This window comes from Palaemon carinicauda, chromosome 10 (genome assembly GCF_036898095.1).
Source record: "Palaemon carinicauda isolate YSFRI2023 chromosome 10, ASM3689809v2, whole genome shotgun sequence".
In the NCBI taxonomy this organism is placed as follows: Eukaryota; Metazoa; Arthropoda; class Malacostraca; order Decapoda; family Palaemonidae; genus Palaemon; species Palaemon carinicauda.
In genome coordinates this window covers 16,237,514-16,250,013 of record NC_090734.1, presented here as the reverse complement: position 1 = coordinate 16,250,013, position 12,500 = coordinate 16,237,514, and the positions used below count along the sequence as shown (strand labels likewise).

Below are 12,500 nucleotides of genomic sequence, written 5' to 3'. Positions count from 1 at the left end.
CTTTGTGGTGGAGAAAAGTTTGGTGTATCTAGAGGATAAAAGGTATCACAAATGACGAACTAAAATTCATGAAAAATAGAATTCAACTCGCCACTTCAGGAAGAGAATTCAAGGGGGTTTCATAACGAATTAACTAATTCGGAGGGAATTTATAAACAAAATAATTACCCTCAATCCCAAAATATGATTTAAACAGACAGCCCAATTAATCAAGAGCAGAGAACGGACCATCCCTTATATCGTTGGGTTTAAAATATACCTAATAAGCCACAAGGTTATAAATATGAAATTTGCGCATCGGAAAAACAATAAAAAAAAACTAAAGGGGCACTCCATAGAGCACAAACCTCCGCCAAGGCAGCTTATTTCTCGAACTTTTGGACTGAATTTGGACGTTTTGCTCGTCTGTGACCTTGACCTTTGACCTTACAAAATTTAATCATTTCCAGCTCTTTACATATCAGTTTAAAATCCCTGTAAGTTTCATTAGTTTACGATTAAAATTATGGCCGTATGGTTGATGACCGGAATTTGACTTTTTGCTGGACCTTGATCTTCGACTTTAACAAGTATTAATTGGCGTGGATTTTCATACACTCAAATATGAACCAAGTTGGAAGTCTCTGTGACAACGATGCTAATTACGTGAATTGGACATTCTGCTTGACTGTGACCTTGACCTTCCAAAATTTAATCATTCCTAGCTTTTTACATATCAGTTAATCCATGCAAGTTTCATTACTCTACCATTAAAATTATGCCCAGGAAGCTGTTCACAAACACACAAACGAACAAACACACAAACAGGGGGTAAAACATAATCTCCTTCCATCTTCGTTGGCGGAGGTAAAAAGCCACAATGGTAACTTATTGGACATATTTATAAAGCAGTTACAGTTTTGGGCTACATAAAAGTAATTTCTTAATCCCAAAACAAAATTTATACATTTCAATAAAACCTTATATTAAAACGTTTGTATGCTGCTGAATGATATAATGAAAGTTTTCATGTTATATACATATCAAATAAGTATAGGAATAAATAAATAAATAATAACAATAATTATAAAAATATAACTTAAGAATAAGATTTATGCATTTAAATAAATGCATATATTAAGACATTTGTCTCCAGCTAAATGAAATAAACAAAGATGGCTTTGATACGAGATAATGTGAGAAATAATAAACGAATAAAAATGACGATCTTCTTCAAATCCTACAATTAAAAACAAAACAGAATAAAAACAGACTCACGGTCAATTCTTACACAATCAGGTAATTAGAGAAAAAAAAGGGTTACATAAAACATTGGGTTTTTCCTGTGACAAATGAACCACTTGTCACAACTTCGCCCGGGGTAGACTTCACTGTTCTTGACCTTCCTCTTCTACCTTTTTTTCTTGGCCTTTTTTCGACTATTCATTTTTTCTACTCCTCTTTATTCGTGTTCTCATAATCCTCTCTCATTCACATTTACTCTTATCAGCGTTGCTTGCCTTCTCTCGTTTACATTTAAGCATTTCTTTTTTATTCCAAATCCTTCTCGTTACTTTCGTCTATATTTATGCATTTATTCTTTTATTCCCATTCCTTCTCGTTTCTCCCGTGTACGTTTATGCTTCTATTCCTATTCTTTTTCGTTTCTCTTCCAAATATATTCATTCTAATTTTATTCTTAGATACTCTCATCAGTATACATTCACTCGCTCTTTCTCCTTCCGGTTTACGCAATTATCCACATTCATTATTTCCTTTTCCTCGTTTGTTTTACAATTCCTCAATTCTTCAGAATGATATAGATAGACTGGAAGCAGTGCAAGCTAAGGCCACTAAACTAGTTCCACCACTTAGGCAATTTGGATATAGATCTACAAACTCGACGACTAAGGGGACATATAATAGAGGGATTGAAAATTCTTAAAGAAATAAGAAATGACGATTAAAACAGTCTACTCACGCTTAAAACAAATCAGTCCAGAGGTAATGGATACAAACTGGAATTAAAAAGATACACCACCACTCAATGTGGCAATTTCTTTACAAACATAATAGTAAATACATGGAACAGACTTACATCGGAAGTAGTGAACAGTAACACGGTAAACGAGTTCAAAGAATAAGTTAGACAAGATCATAAAAACTCTCTAAACATTTAAACTAAATCCCTCTACCCAAGAACTCCCCAAACTCCCCATCCTTAGCTCACAAGAATGGTGAGGTTGCAGGACCAAAGGAACTAACGAATTTGAGCGGGACTTGAACCCCAGTCAAGGACTAATGTTACCACATAGGCCACATAAAATGAAGATTTATGGGGGCCCGGAAGGTCAAATCACCGACAAGGTGCAACTGTAGGAAACCAGAAGGTTAGAGAGCAAGAAATAAAAAATGAGCTGGAAACAGAAGTGAAGTCGAAAGCTAAAACGTAGGAGACACTATGGACCAAATATGCATTACAAAGACCTCCTAAGTAATGGCTACAGGCCTGGGGAGTCCATTCAAAACCTGGATGCAACTAAGGGAAACAGCAACTCAGATCTTTTATTGAGACCATCTGTTCAGTTATTTATAAATAATGTAATAATGGCCCTATTTATAAGAATTCTTTTATCCTTCTTAGAACTCTACGCCCTTCCTATGGTATTCTCAGCCCTGCTGGTTTAAATAATCTTTCTCGTTCTATTTATTTGTTTAATTCAGCCTTATACATCTCTTTACGTAAGCTAGCATTATTCAGCGATTTATCATTATGAATATCATCACTCGAATCAGAGGACAAAAACACTATTATACTCTACGGATATTAAAACCCACATTTTAATTCGCCATACAGTCTAGGCCAGTGGTTCCTAAACTGGGGGGCGCGCCCCACTAGGGGGGCGTGAGCACGATACAAGGGGGACTTGAAGTCATCTGCTTGGAATTACTTGTTTAATAGAATGATAAAATTTGCTAATGTTCAAACTTTTTTCGCTCACTTTGAACGAAATGTTTCGTTTTTAGTTACTGGAATGTACTATTATTTGTTTGAGGGGCTTTCATTATTAAAATGTAATACAAACAGAAATCTGTTTTCCTGTACAATGTTCAGATATAAATGTAAGAATACTTTCATATAAAAAAAAGAGAGGAGTGGGGGCGTACAGGTCTACTGGAAGCAAAAAGGGGGCGTCGGGTAAGATAGTTTGGGAACCACTGGTCTAGGCAGTGGCTTTGATTATGTATAAAAATAATCTTTGGTCTCAACTTTATGATCGTACATAACTTTCTTAGATTTAGGGCATTTTCTGTTGATAAAAAAAAGCTGAACTAAAAGAAGAAAATTCACTCAGTATAAGGATGAAAAAAGTAAATAAGATGATATACACTAAAGCATTTGTTGCAAAAGCAGACAGATTATTACTTCAAGGTACCGAGACTAGGAGAGGGGGAAAGGCAGGACATCACCGTTGGGGGGGGGGGGGGGAAAGAGAGAGATATTTGTTAGGTGAAAATTCCCAAGCCTGAATTGAATATGGCACCAATTTCTTACAACCCTTTAACTTTCTTAAAGAATATTTCAGCAAACTTTTATACCAAAATATTACATTTTTCTCAAAATACTTCATTCGATTTAGGGTTAAAGTTATAGCGACCCGATAAAGGAAATTTAAGTACAAATAACAGGGCATAAGGATAGGTAGATCCTGCTTGAGATGTTTAAACCAGGATAACCAGCTATTTAGACGGTCTATAAATACATACACACATATACATTATATTATATATCTTATATTTTGAAAACTTGGATTCTCTCTCTCTCTCTCTCTCTCTCTCTCTCTCTCTCTCATATATATATATATATATATATATATATATATATATATATATATATATATATATATATATATATATCCAAGTTTTCAAAATATTAAATACCCATACATCTAGAGTTCAAATTTTCATTTCTTCGGAGCTTGTAGATATCATGTATGGCGATTTTGAAATTTAGTTAGAAGAATCAATATTTTGTATGACTAGAACATAAAAAAATAATTATTTAGCTACTTAGGAAAAATAAGTTCCTCAAGATTATAAAGTTAAGCTTTAAAATGGCCACCAGTTGCTGACGTAATTGGTTTTTGAAACTCGGCACATTATAATTTTTTGAGTCACAAACCTAAAGATACTTGATATTCATTTTTCCATAAATGGATTTCCTTATTTATAAATATCGACAAATTTTATTTTCCCAAAACCTTGGTATCTTTTATATATATATATATAAATATATATATATATATATATATATATATATATATATATATATATATATATATATATATATATACATATATATACATATATATATATATATATATATATATATATGTATATATATATATATATATATATATATGTATATATATATATATATATATATATATATATATATATGTATATATATATATATATATATATATATATATATATATATATATATGTATATATATATATATAAAACTGTATACATTTAAAACAGTTTATTTTCCCAAACTTTAATATTTTTATTTACAAATATCTAAATATTTAATTTTCCCGAAACATTTATATCCTTATAAATAAATATCGAATCGAAAAAAATTCCCCAAAACCTTGTTTATACTTATTCATACTAATGAAACATTTTATTTTATAATTAACTTCTGTATAGAAAAGCCAGTATATAACAAAAATTTCAGTATAATTTTAATAAAAAAAAATAATTTCAAGCAAAAAACTAAGTTAAGCTCGACAAGCGACAAACTCATAAACTTTAAAATTAACACAAAATTTATCCACAGATTCTATCCAATCTTACCTTCCAGAGACTATCGCTCCTTATGACTTGGATAGAGTAAGTCACACCGGCATTTTTTTCTATCTATCCGCGAAGGCACATCTCTCACTGTCATTAGGAGTCTATTTGTGCCTGTCACTTGTGACAAAGGGTCGGGCAACCCGTCTCATTTGTCCTTTTCTGTCCTCTTTCTCAATGCAGGGGAGGGCTGCTGATGCCAATCCCCTTGTGCTCGGTTCTTCGGATCTCGTTCAGTTTGGGACTTTGATAGATTCCTCTCATTTTCACGGAGTGATGAAAACACGAAAGTTCGAGTAGATTTCTGGGAGAATTGCCCAAGGATCTCTGGAGGAGCTGAAGACACGAAACTTTGTCTACGTTTATGGGAGAATTGCCCAACGATTTCTGGTGGAGCTGAAGACACGAAACTTCGTTTAGGTTTCTGGGAGAATTGTCCGAGGTTCTCTGGTGGAGCTGAAGACACAAAACTTCGTGTAAGTTTATGGGAAAATTGTCAAAGGATCTCTGGTGGAGCTGAAGACACGGAACTTAGTGTAGGTTTATGGGAGAATTGTCAAAGGATCTCTGGTGGAGCTGAAGACACGAAACTTAGTGTAGGTTTATGGGAGAATTGTCAAAGGATCTCTGGTGGAGCTGAAGACACGAAACTTAGTGTAGGTTTATGGGAGAATTGTCAAGTGTAGGTTTATGGGAGAATTGTCCAGCGACTTCTGGTAGAGCTGAGGACACAAAACTTCATGAAGGTTTCTGGGAGAATTGTCCCGGGATCTCTGGTGGAGTTGAAGACACGAAACTCTGGTGGAAATAAGGAAGGGAAACTTCTTTACTGGAACTTTGAGGGCTTTGGACAGTAAGGGAACACTTCAATATATGTGAGAAATGAAACGTGTGAAAGAGGTAAAAATCCTTGGACGTACTGTATTTTAGCGAGCTGAAACTTCGTCAACTTATCTAAGAGATGTCAAACTTCCCTACCATATTTCAGAAAAATAAACTTCTTGTACTTATCTCAGTGAAATGGAACTTCGTCAACTTATCTGAGAGAAGTGAAACTTCCAGGCCGTACCTCAGAAAAGTAAAACTTAGTTATCGCATCCGGAGATCCAAAAGTTTGATAACTGTCGCCTTCTCCAGTTAAGTTATGTTTAAAAAGCCCGTGGAAGCTCACATTTGTAATTTCTGGTATGTTCTGATTTTTTGCATGTCACTCAACTTTTAAGATCTATTAGATAACTTCTTAAACTACTTAATTAGCCTCACTTTAAATATTTCTTCACTCCATCAGGTGATATCAAAACGTTTTCACTCAGATTTCGTCTCTTATAATTTCTAAATCGAATTTTAAATTAAAAAATAAGTAAATATTTACTTAGTCACTTTACATCACTTTTCGCTATCTATAATAATCTTTTTTTCAATTCGTACATAAACCTGTAGATTTTTGTTTATTTCATGATAGCATCGTTCACTTTCGTTTAAGAAATCTTAAATTTTCTTTCAAAATTTCAAGGTTGTGGATAACTTTGCGAATTAAACAAATCCAGAAATATATGTAGAAAAAGTTTATCAGTATTAACCAAATTAGTAAATGTTCACCAATGAAAGGAAAATAAAATTAAAAAATAAGGAAATCGTGGAAAAACTAAAAGAATTCACATTTAAGATTTGGATGATGAATAACAATGTCCCTCAACTAGTGTCTTTTGCTAAATCGATACTCCATCCATTTTCAATTCGATCTCTTTATTTTTCTTGTTTCTTTCTTTCTCCCCTCTCTCTCTCTCTCTACCTTCTTCCTCTCCGCAGATAATTCGCCAAGCAAAGACAAACGGCTCAAATGCTTGGGAGAATCTTACACTGCTGTTACAACATTTGCTAAACTGATGTTTTGTTTCAAATTAATTTTTTGCTTCAAAGCCTCATGCGTCAACCATTACTTTTTCCGATTTCGACATTTATTTTTACTCCACCAACTGCTTCGTAAGATTGATATTTAGCATTAACTATTACAAGCATTTAAAATGGAAAAATGAGGCATTTTTATACAAGTCTTGGCATGGCAGTCCCGTCTTGCAAAGTATGATATATTTCCGCATTCTTATCTTTCAAAGTCTTCCACACAGTTCCGAAATGTGCCGTGCCATGTCCCCCAGGCTGTTCAACAATTCCTCCGAAAATATCTCCCCCTTGAAAGATATATTCCTCTCGGATGACTTAAATGTCAATTTCAGCCTGAGAGGCACTTCCCTCTTCGCGAGTCAACGACGAGATGACGGAGGGTCACGACACCGATCCTCACACTGCGCCGGCCGTAGGGACACTAACTCTGGACTGGCACGGGACCCATATTTTATACAACTCTCATCAACAGCCCCTTTTACCTGTCTTGCTTCCACCTGAGGGGATTCTCTTTATTGACTTTGAGGTAAAAGGACGAATCTTCAAAAAAAAACATAACTGTTTTGTCTAACTATATGAATGTTTGAAATGTTTGACCTCTATTATATAGTTTCATGACGGGATGAAAACTCAAATAAAAAATTATCCTTTATTGTTACTTTTATTCTTTATTTTTTTTTTCTTGTCGCACACAAGACATTTTAGTAACAAGAGGATGGTGCTTTCGAGAGATACACTAATGCGTGCACTTGACATTTTGGTAAATAATACATAATATTTAGACAATATATATATATATATATATATATATATATATATATATATATATATATATATATGTGTGTGTGTGTGTGTGTGTGTGTGTGTGTGTTTTTATAAATAAAGATAAATATATATATATATATATATATATATATATGTAATTATATATCTATACAATATATATATAATATATATATATATATATATATATATATATATATATATATATATACATACATACATGCATGCATACATACTGTATATGATTAGTTTTACACGAGTGGTATGAACATTTCTTCCCATAGACTCCCACTTTTAAACAATTGTACTTTAAATCTAAACAGACCGATGATCAGGCAGCGTCTATCCCCAGAGAGAGAGAGAGAGAGAGAGAGAGAGAGAGAGAGAGAGAGAGAGAGATACTTGCTTATGTGCGTGGTCAGAGAGCAGGTGTGTTTACGTGCACGTGAGGGAGCTAACACGAAAGCACGAAAGAGACAATATATACATAGATGACAAACTGTAAGCGAGATTAAAACATTCTTGGCTTTATCAATTCTTTACGCAAGTGTATTGCTACATTCTCCTTCTAGTTTTTTTCAACTTCTATAACATTGTTTTACGTAATATTCATATGAATTTATAATTCCAATATTCTAACTCATTTATCAAGTGTGAATTAATCTACAGAGTATAATTTAGATGTTCTATAACATTGTTTTACGTGATATAATTAAGGGTTTATAATTCCAATATTTTAACTCATTTATCAAATGTGAATTAACCTACAGAGTATAATTTAGATGCATTTTGGCCTCTGGATTGCTATTAGGAATGACAAATTCCAATATATTACAAACTTCTAAAAATACAGAAAATGACGTATTTTCGAAAATGTCCACATGCCAACGCTGGAGCCTAGATCTCCCCTTGTCCTGGAGTATAATGTACATAAAAAAAGAAAAAAAAAACTACATTTCGACTTCTTGATTATAATTATGAATGAAAATTTGAAATAGATGACTAACCTGCAAGCAATGCCAGGATTTATAATTGCTTACAAGTTCACCCAAAAAGGGACTTTTTTCTTCAACTTGGGTATACGCATCAAAATTCTTTTCTCCCGTCAATTGATTCAGTTTTCCATTTAATGATGAGAGTATTGCCCACACAAATTAAGATATTACCAAAACGACAATCATGGTTTGATCCAATTTATTTCATTTGATTGTTTCGTAAACATTGCATCTCATGTCAACATATACATCAGTTATGCTGCGACAGAATGCCAAGATCTTCAAGCCTTTTATGATTCAGTTTTCGAAAATTTCATAAAAAAAAAATAAAAAACTGGATAAACTATCTAGTATATACATGACTATCAGTCTTAAATGGCTATTCTTATATCGAACATATATCAATAATTTGTTTTTTCAATATACTAATAAAGCTTTCCAAATCAGTTTCTCTCTATTGACTGCTCTTCAAAATACAAGGCACAACACTTGAAAGGTTATGTAAGTTGGGACTTCGTAAGGGGAACTTGCGCTAGTCTCCCAGTTATGTACTTTATAGAAAACATTCGTACCTTTATAGAAAATGGTATTTCCACGCTCAATCAAAGGGTTCCTTATCTAAACCTTAGTATTTGTCGAAAGTAAAATACGGAATTCATCCTAAATAGTACTAACACCAAGAACAAATGGAAATAAACTAGTAATAAACATGGTAATGAATGTCTAAAATTATAATACTTTGATTTATATATTAAACAAATGACGGACCAACATATCAAGTTAAATAGACGAGGAAATATATTCACAGTTTTTAACATTTGTCCGTCTCCCGCTTAGGAAATGACGATCTGATCGCTAATCTCGGATACTTAAAAGGTGTTTTAAGTCTATAATGGATACTATCAAAAGCCAAGGTTACAACACCAATTGGAAAGCAGAATGGTAAGAAGCTCTTCTAGGAGGACACTCCAATATAAAAAAAAAAAATTTCTCTAGTTTTTGGGAGTGCCATAGCTTCTGTACTATGGTCTTCCACTGCCTTGGGTTATGGTTCTCTTGCTTGAGGGTACTCTCGGCCACACTATTTTAACTGTTTCCTTATTTCCTTTCTTTACCGGTTTATTTTCACTGTTGGAGCTCTTGGACTTATAGCATCCTCCTTTTTCAACTAATGTTGTAGCTTGGCTAGTAGTAGTAGTAATAATAATAATAATAATAATAACAATAATAATAATAATAATAATAATAATAAAATAATAATAATAATAATGCTACGCAGACCTAAACCTCGCCTCGTATATTACTAAAGGCTGCGGATAAAAGGAATATCGCCATGTGTGCAATGCTTTGCTCCATTGCAGAGAGAATTCGATATCAAAAGTATTTGTGGTCATTTGAACAAACACACACACACATATATACTGTATATATATAATATACATATCTTAATATACTATATACACACATATATATGCATACACTATATGTAATATAATATATATATATATATATATATATATATATATATATATATATATACATATATATATATATATATATATATATATATATATATATATATATATAATCCTTTCTTAGTGGGGATAACTTAACGTGGTGAAAGGGTTTGTGTATAATCACGATCAGCAAAGCTGTGCTAGTCAAGGCCACCCATAATAGGTCGGTAGGATGTGAGCGATTCGACAAAAGTCTCCCACAATCACCAATCCACAATGGCCTGCGTTGTGAAGAAAACTGGCCAAATCTCAGACACAAACAAGGATATGTCTGGAGTCTTTCATCTACAGTGGACTAGAGAAATCATCATATGTCTGGAGTCTTTCATCTACAGTGGACTAGAGAAATCATCATCTCCTCCTACGCCTATTGACGCAAAGAGCCTCGGTTAGATTTCGCCAGTCGATTCTGTCTTGAGCTTTTAATTCAATACTTCTCCATTGATCATCTCCTACTTCATATTTAGGTCCTCAGCCATGTAGGCTTAGGTCCTCTTCTACCAGTGCCTTGTGGAGCCCAGGTGAACATTTGATTAACTAATTTTTCTTGTGGAGTGCGAAGAGAATGCCCAAACCATCTCCATCTACTCCTCATCATGATCTCATCTATATATGGCACTTGGCACTCGAGTAATCTCTCTCACAGTTTCATTTCTCATCATGTCCTGCTATTTAACTCTCAATATCCTTCTGAGGGCTTTATTCTCTAATCTACTAAATCTGTTGGAGACTGTTTCATGGTCCTACCACGACTCATGTCTTCAAAGTAACACCGATCTCACTAAACTGATATATAGCCTGATTTTCATATGTACTTTTAGACGATTTGATTTCAAAATTTTACTTAACTTAGCCATTGCCTGATTTTGTTTTTTTATTATTTCATTAAAATCAAATTCTAAAGATCCTGTATTGGAGATCATAGTTCCTAAATATCTAAATGATTCCGCCTCATTAATATTATCTCCTTCCGGTGATATTTCATCTTCCTTATCATATAGAAATAGCTGTGTATATATATATATATATATATATATATATATATATATATATATAGAGAGAGAGAGAGAGAGAGAGAGAGATAGAGAGAGAGAGAGAGAGAGAGAGAGAGAGAGAGAGAGAGAGAGAGAGAGAGAGAGAGAGAGAGATAATCTGTGATACCTAGTCAATAAACTATAATTACTTCGGACCAAGCTACTATTCTGTTTGGGAAAGTAAAATGCAAGCCCAAGGGTTTCAACAGATGAAGTAGTCCAGTGAGGAAAAGAAATAAGGGAATAGCAAATAAACAATATTGAAGAAGTTATTAAAGAAATGCATAATATATTTTAAGATCCGTAACAACGTTGAAATGGATCAGTCATGTACAGACTATCAAACGAGAACTGCTCAACATAAAAAGAATTTATAAAAAATTTGAACTTCTGAAATTCCACCGATTCAACTGCCAGATTAGGAAGATCATTCCAGAATCTGGTCACAGCTGGTTGAAAATTTTAGAATACTATATAGTATTAAGCTTTTTGATGTCGCCATAAATTAAAGACATATCTCTTGTAGTATTAAGCTTTTTGATGTCGCCCAAGAATTAAAGACATATTTAGTAATAAGTACTGGATGGTACAGTCCGGGAAGATCTAAGCGCAATGGAGGATTTGAATTATGAAAAATCTTTAGTAACATTCACATATGTGAACAACTGACAGTATACTGGCTGTATGGGCTATATATATTCCATAATACTGACCATTTATCTCCATAAAACAGGCCATACGTGTAGGGAACCAGCAGATTAATTAACCAGTTCCTGGTTATTTATTATCTTTAATAACTCAAAGGCTAATTTATTATCTTTAATAACTCAAAGGCTAATTTAGTAGAAACTTCAAAAGCAATAACATTATTTAGAATACTAACATATTTCTTAAACAATTCCAAACTTTTAATCGTTTCAGAAAGAAAATAATTTTGGACAGGAACTTACGGTCTGTTAAATTTATTATTCCTGATCTTGATAATAATCTCTTGCATCATCGTTCAGTTTGTTGTTTATGCATGTTGCATAAGATTTTTCATAATTCTGGTTATCCTTTACATTCATATTTTCCGAGACTGTACCGTCCTCTACGTAATCCTGCAGTTAGTTCTAACAGTACAGCCATCTCCATTATAGTCTCAATACTAGACAGTATTCTAGAAGTTTTATTCCAGCTGTGACCAAGTTGTGGAATGATCTTCCTAATCACAGTTGAATTGATGGAAATTCAGAAGTTTAAACTTGCAGTGAATATTTTTTGTTGAACAGGCTGACATAAGGCTGTCTTCATAGCTTATATCCAGTAAGACATATCTATTATCACGTTCTTACTGATCTTGAAATATATGTTATTATTTATTCATTATCTCTGATATATTTCCATTATTTATTTATTTTCCTTCCTCGCTGTTATACATTCCTTATTG

At 33.1% G+C, this 12,500-nt stretch overlaps 1 protein-coding gene across 1 annotated transcript in view; it reads right to left on the bottom strand.

The window, feature by feature from the left end:
* Positions 1-7,058, bottom strand: part of LOC137647862 (uncharacterized) — an 854,937-nt gene extending 847,879 nt beyond the window's left edge. The window contains exon 1 of the mRNA XM_068380817.1: positions 4,844-7,058. The gene's annotated coding sequence lies outside the window, so the exon portion shown is untranslated. The remainder of the gene's footprint in view (positions 1-4,843) is intronic.
* Positions 7,059-12,500: the final 5,442 nt, after the last annotated feature.